Source organism: Pezoporus wallicus, unplaced genomic scaffold (genome assembly GCF_028554395.1).
Source record: "Pezoporus wallicus isolate ANWC-B61680 ecotype Strahan unplaced genomic scaffold, APGP_CSIRO_Pwel_v1 contig_5879, whole genome shotgun sequence".
NCBI classification, from domain to species: Eukaryota; Metazoa; Chordata; class Aves; order Psittaciformes; family Psittacidae; genus Pezoporus; species Pezoporus wallicus.
In genome coordinates this window covers 1,652,451-1,667,069 of record NW_026637549.1, presented here as the reverse complement: position 1 = coordinate 1,667,069, position 14,619 = coordinate 1,652,451, and the positions used below count along the sequence as shown (strand labels likewise).

Below are 14,619 nucleotides of genomic sequence, written 5' to 3'. Positions count from 1 at the left end.
CCCAGAAAACACTGAAAGTATTGAAATAATTGAAAAAAATTAAACCACACAACTGTGTAGCATTCAGCAAACCTTCCTCACATTGGCACAGATTTTACTATCATTAATACTGTGGCAAAATGGCTTTCAGAAGTTCCACGCTTTCACTAGAAACTACTTGAAGATATAAAATGGCAGTGAGGTATAATAGTTCATCAAGCACTACTTAAGGCTCATCAAGCAGTGTGCAATCCCCTCGCTGAAAGGGAATGTCTAGGATGTTCTGTACTGTGTGACCATTAAAATTAATACTCAGCTATGTCCCTTTCCCATTCTGTTCATGAGCTATCATTTCACAAAAAGTGAAACCCATTGAGATGAACAGAAGATAATCCTTCACATTTAGCAAGACCAAACTGGACTTCCAGCCTACATGTGCCTGTTAACGTGCAGATCTGAGTAAGATGGAAGTAATGCTTTGCCATGAGAACTGTTGAGGAATGAAAAAAATGTAAGTCTACCCTATTAGTCGATGTTATGTGCCAGCTCTTTGCTGAAACAATCAGTCCTTTTGGATGCATTTCTGTTCCTGGACTGCCAGGCAGTAGATTCTTTTCATTATCTCTGGCAGTCAAGAGGCTTCAATTATTCTTCTCTGGAGTAATCTTGCAACACACCTATGCTTCTAGTTACATCCAGTGCAGATTGACAAGATCTACTTTTCAGAGATGATTCTTAAATTCAGCTTGAAGTTCAAGGAGGCAGCTACGTACTTCCTGAGTAAGATGAATAAACACCCCAGAATTTAGCTGGTGTTTGTTCCTTAAATTCTTGTCCAGTTTTGAAAGGGGGATTAGAACTAAACGATCTTAAGGTACTTTTCAACCCTGTGATTCTGTGAACTCATGGCTCTGCTTTTTATCTTCCTATTCAGGGAAGTTATAGACGTGCTGTGCTCCTCTTTAGAAATCAGTACCAGCTGCCTCTCATTTGTCACCTTATAGGACTAGATCCTTGCAATGCTTCAGATCACTTTTTTAATGTAGATACCTAGAAAGTTGCACAGGTTAGCCATGCACCATGTACCTAAAAAATACAACACTTTAACCAGTGTTGTGCAATTCTCTATGTATGCTTTATAGATGTATTAATGCTTATAAGGGTATCTGCCATAGCAATTATTTGCATTTTATTAAGAATGTTTGCATAACTTCCTCCTTTAAAATGTTAAGATTTGTCTTCTGTAAGAAAAACATCAACATTAGGTTTCAGGAAGGGGGGTAACTTACTTGCCACGTCTGTTAATTTGACTGAGAACTAACTAAAGTCTTCTTGTGGGTAAGACTAGTGGCCTTTTAGTATCATGCACATTGGCTCATTAACATTATAATTTCACATGTTTCAAATTGGGCATAATTGTTGATTTTGTTTACAGAAAGCAGTTGCTTTTTACCTGAAAAAAGATCAGTGGTTTAGCTGATCAGACAGTTTTACACAATTTGTAAATAACCACTTAACTGCTACAGAAGTAGGCAATCTAAATAAATCAACACAGATGCCAACATTTTAAAGTTAATAGGGTTTTTTTGTACTAACATTGAAAAAAAAGAATAGTTTTAGATATGTTTAAATGTGTTATTAAAATCTATCTCCTTCACACTGTAAATAATTAATGTACGATTAGCTTTTTCGGTGCCTGGGCTTTCAGGAATGTGTTCACATATCTACATTCGATAGGACTATTCAGGTTGTTAAAATTAAACATGTTATTACCTCTTTTTTATAGTTCCAGTGGTTAGCCAATATTTGGAAATTTGTGGGGTATTTCTCAGAAACGTAATAGAGTCAAGTGGGTTTTGGTCCTGACCTACTTGTATGCAGAGAATATAAACATATCTTGATTCCTCAAACACAGTAAGTTCTGAAATGAGTGACCAGACATAACGCCAAGCCTGCACACTACTGCCCTGACACAGCACTGTGCCTCCAGACTGGGTCTTTCACTCACATAAAGCAAATGTTTTTAAATGCCTATAATGCTGTGGTGAATTGTGCAGAACTGGCAAACGCTCACATACAAAGGAGATCCAAGCCTTGGATGTCTGTTGAAAGATTTCCCATTGGCTTTGGACTAACTGGAGATGGAGCTGAGCCCTGTTCTTGTTTTCCTGTATTGCCCTTCACTCTTGATCCCGAATCCTCTTCTGTCCTGATCCTAAACACCTTTGGCTGTTGCAGTCTGGATCCTTTTCTTCCATTTCTTTCTGCAGCTGAGGTGCCAAATTTTCTCAACATTGCTTTGAAGACATTGGTATGTCACATTATACTGGTCCAGGTGTCCTCTCACGTGTCCTAATCCTGCTCTGACCGCTGACCTTGTCCTTTGCTCATTCTGAACCATGTGTCTTTCCCAAAGTCATCTGACAGTAGACTCCAGCGACTGTATTATCCAGAGTCTTGCTCAGGCCAAGCAGCAAGTTCTGTTGTTCTGTGCCATGTTTACATATTCCAGGTGTTTTCTTTCTGTCTCCTTGATTTTCTGATGTCCTTGTTTCTTCCTGGCACACGCTGTACAGGTCCACCAAAGGAGTGCATTTGTATTCAAACCTCATTGTACAAATCTTGGCTTACAGGATGGAGCACCTTTTTCAGCCTTGTCATGCTGATCCACAATGTGGAAGGTGGTTTCTATTCTTTGCCATTACTAAGTTAGCAAGCATGAAAGTATTCCTTCACTTACCCTGAATAGAAAATGGATTTATCTATACAAGGATAGATCATAACTATATTGAGAACTGCCCACAGATCATAAATATATCTAGCTTACAAAATTCCAGATGCATTAGTCTTTGTAAAAGTACTTAGTAATTACAAAAATAAAATGCCTGGCCTGTGCACTTGCTGTATCTCTATTGTTGCTCATAATCATTGTTAGAAGGTAAAGAATATTACAGGTCAATTTCTGCAGTTCCTAACTGAGCTGCTCTTTTAAAAACAAGCTATGTTTAAGCTGAGAAGAGGAACTCTCTGGGGAACACCTTGTCATTAAACTTGACCAGGAGTCATTAAACCTTGTTCAGGTGGATTTTGTCTGGTTTTATCATGCACTTATTACTGCATTAGCAGGTAATGTTATTCTGAATGAATGAGTGAGCTTGTAATTACACAAATCTTCCTCACTACAGTGATTCATCAGGTAGGATATGTTTGAGCTTTCTGCTTTATCTTTTTTTCTTATCCCACGCTCTGTAGAGATGACAGAGATGGAGAACGTGCACAAGTTACTACACTATCTGTTGATAAGATTGATGCAGGCAGCTTGGGCCTGATGATGATTCATTGATGATCAAGTGCAACAAACAGCTCTATGTGAGTATCTGAGCAAGTAATTTTCTGGGCGACAAAACAATTTAGTGACATTATTATTCCTTCCTGTAATTTCATACTTCTTGTTCTGAAATTTCAATATCCAGTAGATTTTCTTGCCTGAGATCCCATGGCTTAGTATCAGGGGGTATGAAGCATGGTGTGTGTGGAAAGAGAGCTTTTCCTGCACAGGTCTCAGCCCTGAGGAAGGGTTATTGTTGATTTGGTCTTGGCTTTTCCAGCTAGGATAGATGATATGTGCTGTAGATGTTTCTGTTGTCTCATCTATCTTAAAAATAGGTTCCATTGTCATGGCTGCTCCACTTTTAAACAGGTCATTACACAGACCTAGGATAGTTTTGTAATAACATTTGGTATTAACATTAAATATGTATTCCTCATTATTGATTGACTTCCGTGACTATGGAAGGCTATTGGTGAAATAAAAATTGACATAGAACTGCTAGGCAGGTGGCAATGGAAGAGAGTGGCTTAGTCCCCTTTGGAGAAGTATGTGAATGCAGTATGCACTCCCTGCTTACAGGTACTACTGTCAGGCTGTGTAGCTCCTCTTTCAATTCAAGTCGGGGCCGCAGGCACCCTGCTAGTATCAGTTTCTATTTGGTTATAACCTTGTCAGTTCCCTTTCGGTATTCACGTATTATCAACCAAATCACACTAGTTTCTGAAGATGACCAGTTCCATTTACATTTCATAATCTGTTGAAAGGAAAAATGTTTGTGACTGAGTAAGAGAAGGAAGGAGCTGTCAACCCTGTTTTGTGATTACTGCCCACAAATGTTCTCACATTTTTCTTTAAAAAAGTGTTCTGACAAAAATATTAGCACTAATAGTACAGTATACATATGTTCCTAGAGTATAAATAGTGCAGCTTCATCTCTTGAGATAGCTAAGGGCTCTATCCAACGACTTTAATGAGGTTTGAGGCTGCTCAGCACCTTGCAGCAGGCACTCAGCACACAGGAGGAAGGCAACATGCTAAACTTGTAGTAGTGTGAGGTACAAAGCACCATCACTACTTCTCCAAGCCAATGGGAGTCACAGAGCCTCGGTGTCTGCAGCATCAAGCCTTTACTTCTCCAATAAATACCAAAAACGTTTCTTTCTCTTTTCACACTGTATCAGCATCCTCCAACAGATGCATCCTACAAACAGCAATCTGTATTGGCATCCTGCTTTCACACCAGAAATGAAACTCATTTGCCCTAACTTAGTGGACTGCATTACCCTCAGTTCCCTGCTCAGGCAATAGAGAGAAATACCTCAAGAAAACAACTCTATCTTCATTCAAATGTAGGTGCCAAAAATTTGGTGAGATAGATCCCACCATAGGTGTCTGCTGTCTTTTATTCACTCTTTACAAGGTTTCTTTTTATTACATGAAGTCTTACAGGAATTTTTATCAGTAGAGTTGACAGAAAATAGCCCATCTCGTTTACAGACTACCACCAAGCAGAGACATGTCTAGTCTTACATAAATTACAGATTTTAAAAGTTAATATTCATATATTAACTTTATGCCATCCAGGCATTGTATTGTGTTCAAGATTATCAAATGGATACTCCTTCTAAAATTGCACTGATTTGCTTTTTAACACTATAGAATGAAGTGGAAACTGACAACACTCATGCATTCGATTCAGAGACATTGATAGGCTCCTGACAGTTCTGAGAGTGGCCAAAATGATTTCAGGGGAAAGTCAGAAATGGGAATTAACAGGGGGTGTCTTTTACAGACAAAAAATCCCATTAGTAATTGGCCTATTTTAAATATTCCGCTTTAATTTTTTTCTGTACTCTACTGTGTTTCATTCTTTTCTTTCTGAACTTTTGCCAAAATTATTATCTCTCAGCCAAACAAATTCAGGAAATACTGAGGCCATGTTTAATTTTTATCAGCCTACCTTTCTTTTGCAGGCGGCTGAATAACTTTGTAGAAGTCACACATACTCGATCTACTGCACAAATGCCCAGTTTCTGAAAGCTTTCATGCAGTGTGTTGTACCCTGAAGAGACCAGGTTGCTCAAAGCCCCATCCAGTCTGGCCTTAAGCGCTTACAGGGATGAGATAGGCACAGCTTTTCTGGGCAACCTGTGCAGTGCCACACCACCCTCACAGGAAAGAATCTCTTCCTAATATCTAATCTAAATCTCCCCTTTGTCAGTTTAAAGCCATTGCCCCTTGTCCTATCACTACATTCCCTTCTAAAAAAGTCCCTCTCCAGATTCCTTGCAGGCCCTCTTTAAGCATTAGAAGCTGCTCTAAGGTCTCCCTGGAGCCTTCTCTTCTCCTAGCTGAACAACCCCAACTCTCCCAGCTGTCTTTCACAGCTCCGTGACCTTCTCTGGACTTGCTCCAACAGGTGTACATGCCTCCTGTGTTGAGGGCCCAAGAGATAAATGCAGTACTGCAGGTGAGGTCTTCCAAGAGCAGAGTAGAGAGGGAGAATCACCTCCCTCAAGCTGCCGGACACACTCCTTTTGCTGCAGCCCAGCATATGCTGTTGCATTTTGATTTTTCTTAAGTTCAGTCAACGGTACCCTTACAAATACTATCTGAGAATATATGGCTCATTTTATTCTTAAGGGGGATGTCTCTCTTTTTATTCCCATAATTAGAAATATGTGAATACAGGTAGGAGAATAAGTCTGAGGAAAGCTCAGACAATTATAATTTTAGTTTTCAGACACTAAAAAGGGCTGAAAGTGTTGTTGCCTCTAATTTTCTGATAGGCTCCATTACAATCAGAATTACTGCCTCAAGTTGTAAATTAGATAGTGTACTCCCATAATAAACTAATAACATTATTTCTGAAGTAGCTAATTCTTTTTTTTATTCTGGATGCATACACACAAATATGACATTTCCTTATGTTTATAAAAATACTTCTCAAATAGACAAACATTTGGTAATATTTCATTACCAACAAAGTTTATTGGTTAAATGATTGAGAAGGAGAAATGCTGTTGGGTAGAATTTATTCATAGATAGTGAATCAACCTCTAAATTCAAGAAGAGACATGAAAGCTCAGTAAGGAACTGAGCAAATAATTAAAAAATTGTCAATATATGAGTCTATGTTACATTTTAGTAATTTATCGGGAAATTAATTACGTATACTTGAGATTTCCTGTAATCTTCTACCCCTTAAGATTTTTTCATACAAGGGAATAGAAGGGAAGATGCCTGGGAATATATAGCCCTGTTCATGAAGAGCACTGAGATGTGAGATGCTGGTACCTGTTTTCCAAACAGTATTCAAATAGAGTATAAATAACCCACGTGAGTTTGTTGTTTTCCCAAATGAGCCAATAAATGCCAATGTCCTGGAACATTGAAACAGTAAATTTATTTTCACATTTGTGAAATAGCAAGCATTTATTTGGAAGCATGTCATTAGGGCGAAGTGAATGGTCTGTGTCCAGACAGAAACATAAGAGATACCCATTCAGAATTCAAGGACTTAAGCTGTACTACTCGAGATGGAATTTCACAAATATTTCTGAATATTTTTTGATCCTTAGGAATGAACACATCTATATGCAAGTTACATAACACTGTCACTCTTAGAAAAATAGAAAGTACAAAAACTTCAGCTCTGCAAAACGTATAGCTGCCCACAGTGTTCCAGTTTATGGGTTCAGTCCTCCAATGCAATGAGCACTTTGATCCCGGTCCAGCAAACTACTCAAATATCTGCTTAACAGTAAACGCAAATAATTCTGTTATGTTTGGCTGCTACTATAGCTAAGTAGAAGTCGCAAGGTCCTGATATCATAGACATTCCTTCTTCAAAAGCTCCGTGAAATGCTAGCATAACACTTACCTAATTCACTGGGATTTTATACACCACCATTCATAAAAGTCTGTAACATGTTATATGGAAGTGTAAGTAGACTATGAAATAGCTGAACAATTTTTGTTTTTTCCTCTTACCAGTTTCTTCCGGGAGGAGATACTTCCAAGAGCTTGAAAGGATTATTAAAACTTGGAGCAGGGACTAAAGGAGCTACAGCTCCCTTCTCTCCACTACTGTATATAATGCAGTGTATGCTGGACATAATCTGACTGGGAGATGCTGTCCTTCCCACCTTTGCACTGACCTTTGCAGAAAGGGTGAATGCAAAGCTTGTCACTGTGCTGGGTAGCAGATTGAGGCTGCTGCAGTCAGGCTTATGCTCCACTCATCAAAAGTGATATTAAGGCTGTTTCAGCATGCTTGCTGCCAGAGCTTCCAAAAATGTTCTGTCTGACCTAGACAGGATTCTTGCTCATGGCAGTATGATTCCTCTTTTCTCTCTTCTCCCCATGCCATTTGGCCACATCAGAAACAGTTTGAAATCAATGTGAGGTTTAGCCTTTAGTGACACCTGAATAGTTTATCATCACATGAACTGTGCTTTACAACCCACTTTGTTATTACTAATACTTCATCAACATTTTACATGTCTTGTGATGAATGTGGGCTAGTGCATTATCCCACTTTCTGTGTGCATTATGAAGCTGCTCCCTTCAATCAGTATTGTCGCAGTTTCTGTTATTTGCTTTCTTGCTCTCTACCCATCTATGTATAATATGACACATTTCCTGCTCTAATCTCACTATGAAAACATCAAGAGCTTTGAAAATTGCATGCATCTCCAGAGCACCGTAGGCTACTTTTTACCCAAAACAGTGTTCAGATGGCTGTCACAAAGAAAGTTAAAGTGAAATGTCAAATGCTGTACGGAAGAAAAGCTGCACATGGTAGATACAAGATTCAGTGCACGGTAACTCCCTCTTAATAAACAAGCAAAGATCTATTGGAAGGAAAATTTCCCTGCATTTGAAATTTAACTGCCAACCATCCACATCCCACACATAACTGTCAGAAAGGATGTCTAAATCTGTCCTCATTTATAACATGTGTTGTGACAAGATTTGACAGTCTCTGAAAGAGCTATAATTGCCACCTAAACATTCAGCATTTTGTCAACTGCGATCATGTTTAGGGAAAGCATTTATTTCACTTAAAAAAAAACTAGCATTTTTTTCTTTCTTCTGAATGAGATGACAGATTTCTATTTTTTTCTTTTCTCATTAGGGTTTGCAAGTAAGATTTAAGAAACTTTTTTTGTTCCTTTTTCTTTTCAGTGTTTTTCCAATGACAGAACTTTTCAGATTTAAAGAAGAATGATTAGCTTGAAGAAACCAATAGCAATTTAACAGAAATACCTTAAGGATGTCTGTCAAGATACTGATGCCACTAAAACCTTTTGATTGTCCAGCTGGTTTTGATAGGTGCTCTGCTGAATATCACAACAGGAACCAAGGTGAAAAGGGGGGAAGAGTATCTGGTATTGCCATTTTGTCACTCTGAATAAATGTTATGTAGTTTTAGTCCAGTGCATATAGTCATCCTAATGCAACTATAAACGCTACAGCATGGACATGGGAGCTGTTCGTGTGAGAGCAGAAAGAATGCTTTGTATAAGGGAAATGAAACATGTCTCTTGGGCATTAACAGTCTGTATACTTGGGACTGCAGTTAATACGTAACCAATTAACTTCCCTGATGGTTCAGAAGTACACCAACTCTTACCAGGCCTAAGAGTTTATGTCTTAGTTGCTTTCTTGAAGTACTGAGCATTAAAACACCCCACTACTAAACCAAACACTTCCCAGCAGTATTGCTTTAGTTCGCTTGAGCAGCATTCATGGTTGTTCTGTGTTTATTTACCAAAACCCATCCAGCAATTGAATTTTACTCACAGGAATATTCACAAAATTTAAAAAAAATCTGCGCTTTGGAGAGCATTGATGATAAAAGTGGTACTTTTCCCACATATGACAGATGAGGCAGGGACACAGAAGCAGGAATGCATAGGAAGAGCTGATGCTACCAGATCCAGTTCTACTCGTTTTTGCCTGGCCTGCCCTTGCCAGGGGCACTAGTGTTTGGCACCTGGCATATCTGTAATTGTGCTGACATGGGGCTTTTCAGGACGAACATGGTAAACTTTTCCTCTGATGGCTAGGGGGGTCAGTAAATGCACTAAACATTTCCTTCTGACTGGAGTTTGACTTCAAAATGGACATGGAAGCCAAAAGGAAAAGATATGCTGTACAAGTGAGAGCACAAGTTTACATTAACTAACTTTCTCCACCTGTTCATTCCTAATTGCAAGACTTCTATACAGTCTATTCTTTAACTGCCAGTTAAGATGCTTACACTCGAATCACAATCATTATTGATTCCTTCTCACACAGATAATTATCCATAATGGGTGTTCACAGTAACACCACGCTACAAACCTGAATGTCAGATAAGAATGCCACACTGTACAGTCAGTCCAAAGCCCAGCTTCAGTCCAAACAACAAGTCACAAAAATAATAATCTGACACCCACCAAACAGGTGGTTTGGTTCAATTTAGAAAATAGAAAGAAGAATCTCAAAAAAAATAGTAACTATTATTAGTCACATACGTTTCCTTAAATATAATGGAAGAGGACAGACCAACGTCCATGAATGTTGCATAGCCTTCAATAAGACATCAGAATTAATTCATACATCTATCAGCTTTTACATGTTAGGGCATACTTTTTGTAAGGAGTATTGTTAAACTTATTTTAAGAAGCACCAAGTACATAAAGGGGATATCTGGGCATACAAAATTACAAGTACTACTATTCTGTTTAGATTTAAAGCTAACATCTCCCCAAAAATCAGACTTAGTTACTTGGAGCAACTAACAATGAGGGGGTTGGGTGAGGGTTGTTTTGGCATCTGTGTCAGATTATGTATCCCTTGTCTGTTAAGAACTTTCTAACGTTCTCAAGTTTCAATGATTTTGCTGACTTAGCAAAGCTGGTCTCCTACCTATGTGCTCTTATTCCTCTGTTGTATATAATGTAACAGAACTTTTGAGTTCAACCCCTAAGCAGCTACTGGGATCAATGGAAGCTGGAGGAGAAAATGATAGAAATATAGAAAAATTTGGATTCTGTGGATATCTGACATTGCGGTCAGATACCCAGCAGCTTCAAGTGCCTTTGTAACTGAAGGCAGATGGATGTCTCAGGTTTTGCCAGCCAGTAACACCTTCCAGAGGAATAGTAGTTTCATCATCTCCCTGTTGATGTGTACTGTGCAGTTTTTAAACATCAGCATCCTGAATGACCTAAAAAAAAAAAAAAAGAAAAAAAAAATGTTTGAGGGAAGTCGGAAAAGAGAAATGCAAACATGAAAGTAGGGAATGGAAGTACTTTCTGTGGGAATGAGGGTAAGAAAGAACCACCTAGAACACATACAGAAACTTTGGCAAGGAGTTAAAAATTAAGGATACTAGACTGGGATTCTAGGAAAAAGGGCAGGGAGTTCTTGAGAGGGAAGTGGACAGGAGGCAGGAGATTTCAGGAAATCTTTAAAAAGAATGAGAATGGAAAATGGCACACTGGGACCTCAAGAAGTCTCTGACAAATGCATTGCTCAGCACCTTCAGCAACTGCAAAGTGAATGACAGAATCCCCTTGATGTGAGGTTTGAAAAACTATGAATTTACCATAGTATTATCAAGGAGTATCTACAAGAAGGACTAAAAGAGAAAAAGAAAGATATTTTACAAATGCTCAGTAGGCTGCCTTGCCTTTGAAGGGAAGGAAAGAGAGTTTGGCTCTTTCCTGGTAAACAATGAACAATTTAAATATTGGACTGAAGTTCACCTTTCTAATCAACTGTAACACCTGTGCAGTGCAGTAATTAAACAAAGCATTGGGTTGTCCCTCTCTTTGTTCTTATGATTCCTTATATATATCCACTAATTCAGACAGCATCTCACCCTGAAGTTGGAATGAATTCAGGAGACACCAGCAAGCAGAAGGAGGGTTTTTTGTGAGGATCCTTCTGAGAACATTCCCCACATGACTCTGTTAAGGTATATAATAATATTAAACTGTAGAGCATACTTCCAAGCCTTTCCAGGTGTTAACATGGCATTACCCTGGGTTACCTCTTTCTGGCTAGCTAGGTAGGGAGAAAGATGAACCTTTTGGGGTGTGAACCTCCTCAGGCAGGTTAAGAAGCAATCAGTGAAGACCTTAGGCCCACTGTAGAAGGGGATTTGGTTCGAGACCATCTTAAGAACCTGAACGTGCACAAGTCCATGGGACCTGATGAAATCCATCTGTGGGTCCTGAAGGAGCTGGCGAATGAAGTTGCTAAGCCACTGTCCATCACATTTGAAAACTCATGGCAGTCAGGTGAAGTTCCCGACACCTGGAAAAAGGGAAATATAACCCCCATTTTCAAGAAGGGGAAAATGGATGATACAGGGAATTACAGACCAGTCAGTCTCACCTCTGTGCCTGGCAAAATCTTGGAGCAGATTATCCTGGAAGGCATGCTAAGGCACATGAAAAACAACAAGGTGCTTGGTGACAGCCAGCATGGCTTCACTAAGGGGAAATCCTACCTGACCAATATGGTGGCCTTCTATGATGGGGTTACAGAATTGATGGACAGGGGTAGAGCAGTTGATGTCATCTAACCGGACTTGTGCAAAGCGTTAGACACTGTCCCACACGACATCCTTGTCTCTAAATTGGAGAGACATCAATTTGATGGATGGACCATTCAGTGGATAAAGAACTGGCTGGATGGCCGCACACAAAGAGTTGTGGTCAATGGCTCAGTGTCTGGCTGGAGACCAGTAACGAGTGGTGTCCCTCAGGGATCAGTGTTGGGACCGATCTTCTTCAACATCTTTGTCAGTGACATGGACAGTGGGATTGAGTGCGCCCTCAGCAAGTTTGCCGATGACACCAAGCTGTGTGGTTCGGTTGATACCCTGGAGGGAAGGAATGCCATCCAGAGGGACCTCGACATGCTTGTGAGGTGGGCTGATGCCAACCTTATGAAGTTTAACCATGCCAAGTGCAAGGTCCTACACCTGGGTCGGAGCAGTGCCAGGCACAGCTACAGGTTGGGCAGAGAAGAGATTCAGAGCAGCCCTGCGGAGAAGGTGCTGGTCAATAAGAAAATGAACATGAGCTGGCTTCAGTGTGCGCTCGCAGCCCAGAAAGCCAACCGTATCCTGGGCTGCATCAAAAGGAGTTTGACCAGCAGGTCGAAGGAGGTGATCCTGCCACTCTACTCTGCTCTCGTGAGACCTCACTTGGAGTATTGTGTGCAGTTCTGGTGTCCTCAAGATAAAAAGAACATGGAACTGTTGGAACAAGTGCAGAGAAGGGCCACGATGATGATCATGGGACTGGAGCACCTCCCGTATGAAGATAGGCTGAGAAAGTTGGGGCTGTTCAGCCTGGAGAAGAGAAGGCTGCGTGAAGACCTCATAGCAGCCTTCCAGTATCTGAAGGGGACCTATAGGGATGCTGGGGAGGGACTCTTCATTAGGGACTGTAGTGATAGGACAAGGGGTAACGGGTTAAAACTTAAACACGGGAAGTTTAGATTGGATGTAAGGAGGAAGTTCTTTACTGCAAGGGTAGTGAGGCACTGGAATGGGTTGCCCAAGGAAGTTGTGAATGCTCCATCCCTGGCAGTGTTCAAGGCCAGGTTGCACAAATCTTTGGGTGACATGGTTTAGTGTGAGGTGTCCCTGCCCATGGCAGGGGGGTTGGAACTAGATGATCTTAAGGTCCTTTCCAACCCTAAATATTCTATGATTCTATAAGTGATCAAGCACAATTAGAAGAGATCCTGCCTATCCTAAAATGTAACCCTAACTAGAATGGGGTTTAGAGTTGAATAGGAGCTTCTAGTAAAATTTTAACTACGTAGAGATGAAAAAATTAAAAGAAACCTTAATAAATACAGTGAAAATTCCATTCTTTACTCTAGGATAATTTTAATGGCTACAGCCATTATTGACAGAGGATACATATGCTAATGTTTATGTGGTTATTACTCAGTGCCAGAGGCTTCATAAATCAGTATTTGCATTTAGCTTTTGAAATCAGAAACACATTATGCCATTTCTTATGAGTGCACCTTTTCCCCAGTACTGAACAAGTATTTGGTTGCAAAAATAAGACTGAAATAGCTGGTTTGATGCTTAAATGGATGGCATCATGCAGCTCTGAATGCTGATCAGCTGCAGGTAAAAAATGTTCCCTCTTGTGGGAGTTTGCTAAATGTGCAAGCTCAAGCTAAAAATAACCAGCTGACCAGGCCTCATCACAATAACATTGTGAACTTTTTTCTCCTTGCATGACTGAAAAGCAGGTGATGTAGTCATACATTTTAAGACAGAAAGAGGCCATTTTACTCATCTAGAAATTGGCTTTATGCTCAAATACCATTATTTATGTATCTGATGTGAGAAACCTGCTTCATAAATTTGCACATAAAGATCATTCAAACCTAAGAGTCAATTCAGGATTTCTCCAACTGTTCTTTTTAACAAAACACTGTTGTACTACTGATGCTTAGCATTCTCTTGTGTTGCTATAATGCAAAGATGCTAACTTTAAGCCAACAGGCTAATGGTCACCAGAGCAGCACAGAGGGCCCAGCATTAGCTACCTGTTAGGAGGCCTGTGGAGAGTTCTAGTTTGGTGCTTGCCAGAAGCCACAGCTAAACATTCTTGTAAGAAATCTTTTCCATGTGAGGTAAAAAGCTGATCTTGATGGAAAGGGAGAGAAAGACTTGTTCTTTAATCCTCAGAACATGCTGCAGAAGAACAGAAGGATTGGTAAATACATAAAAAGGACGTCAGTAAGATTTCAGAATGGGCCAATAATGCATTAACAAGAAAGAAATTGCATTTAACCTAGAACAAGTTTATTTGAAATGTCTGTGCAGGGGGGCTGGACTAGATGACCTTTGAATGTCCCTTCCAACACAAACTATGATTCTATGTTTCTTAAATATGTTTGCCCCATATAAATTCCCTCGTTACAGGATGACTCTCCTGCTGTTTGAAAGAAGTTTCACCTTCTCTTTACCCATTCAATTGCAGGGAATGCAGCCGTGGTTGCTTATTGCTCTTATATACAGTGATGATGGTATTCTGTGACCATAATAATACGGCTATACAAGTCCAATGGCAAAAAAATTAATTTTGAATTCTGTTCTACAGTTTTCCTAAGGTGAAACTAATTGAAAAATAGTAGAACAGATAGAAGAATTCAGTTCATCTTTATTACATGCTTAGTTTTTTGTGCGAAATACGATCAACTGGAAGTGAGTATTTTGACACCTCAACTATTGTTTTGACAACAATATTAAATGTAATGCATTTTCCTTTCTG

At 39.7% G+C, this 14,619-nt stretch overlaps 1 long non-coding RNA gene across 1 annotated transcript; it reads left to right on the top strand.

Moving 5' to 3' along the window:
- Window positions 1-3,187: 3,187 nt before the first annotated feature.
- LOC130597578 (uncharacterized) lies at window positions 3,188-9,410 on the top strand. Its single transcript, XR_008971809.1, has 3 exons — window positions 3,188-3,348; window positions 8,501-8,679; window positions 9,121-9,410. It is a non-coding gene; the product is annotated as an uncharacterized LOC130597578 (long non-coding RNA).
- The last annotated feature ends 5,209 nt before the right edge of the window (window positions 9,411-14,619 follow it).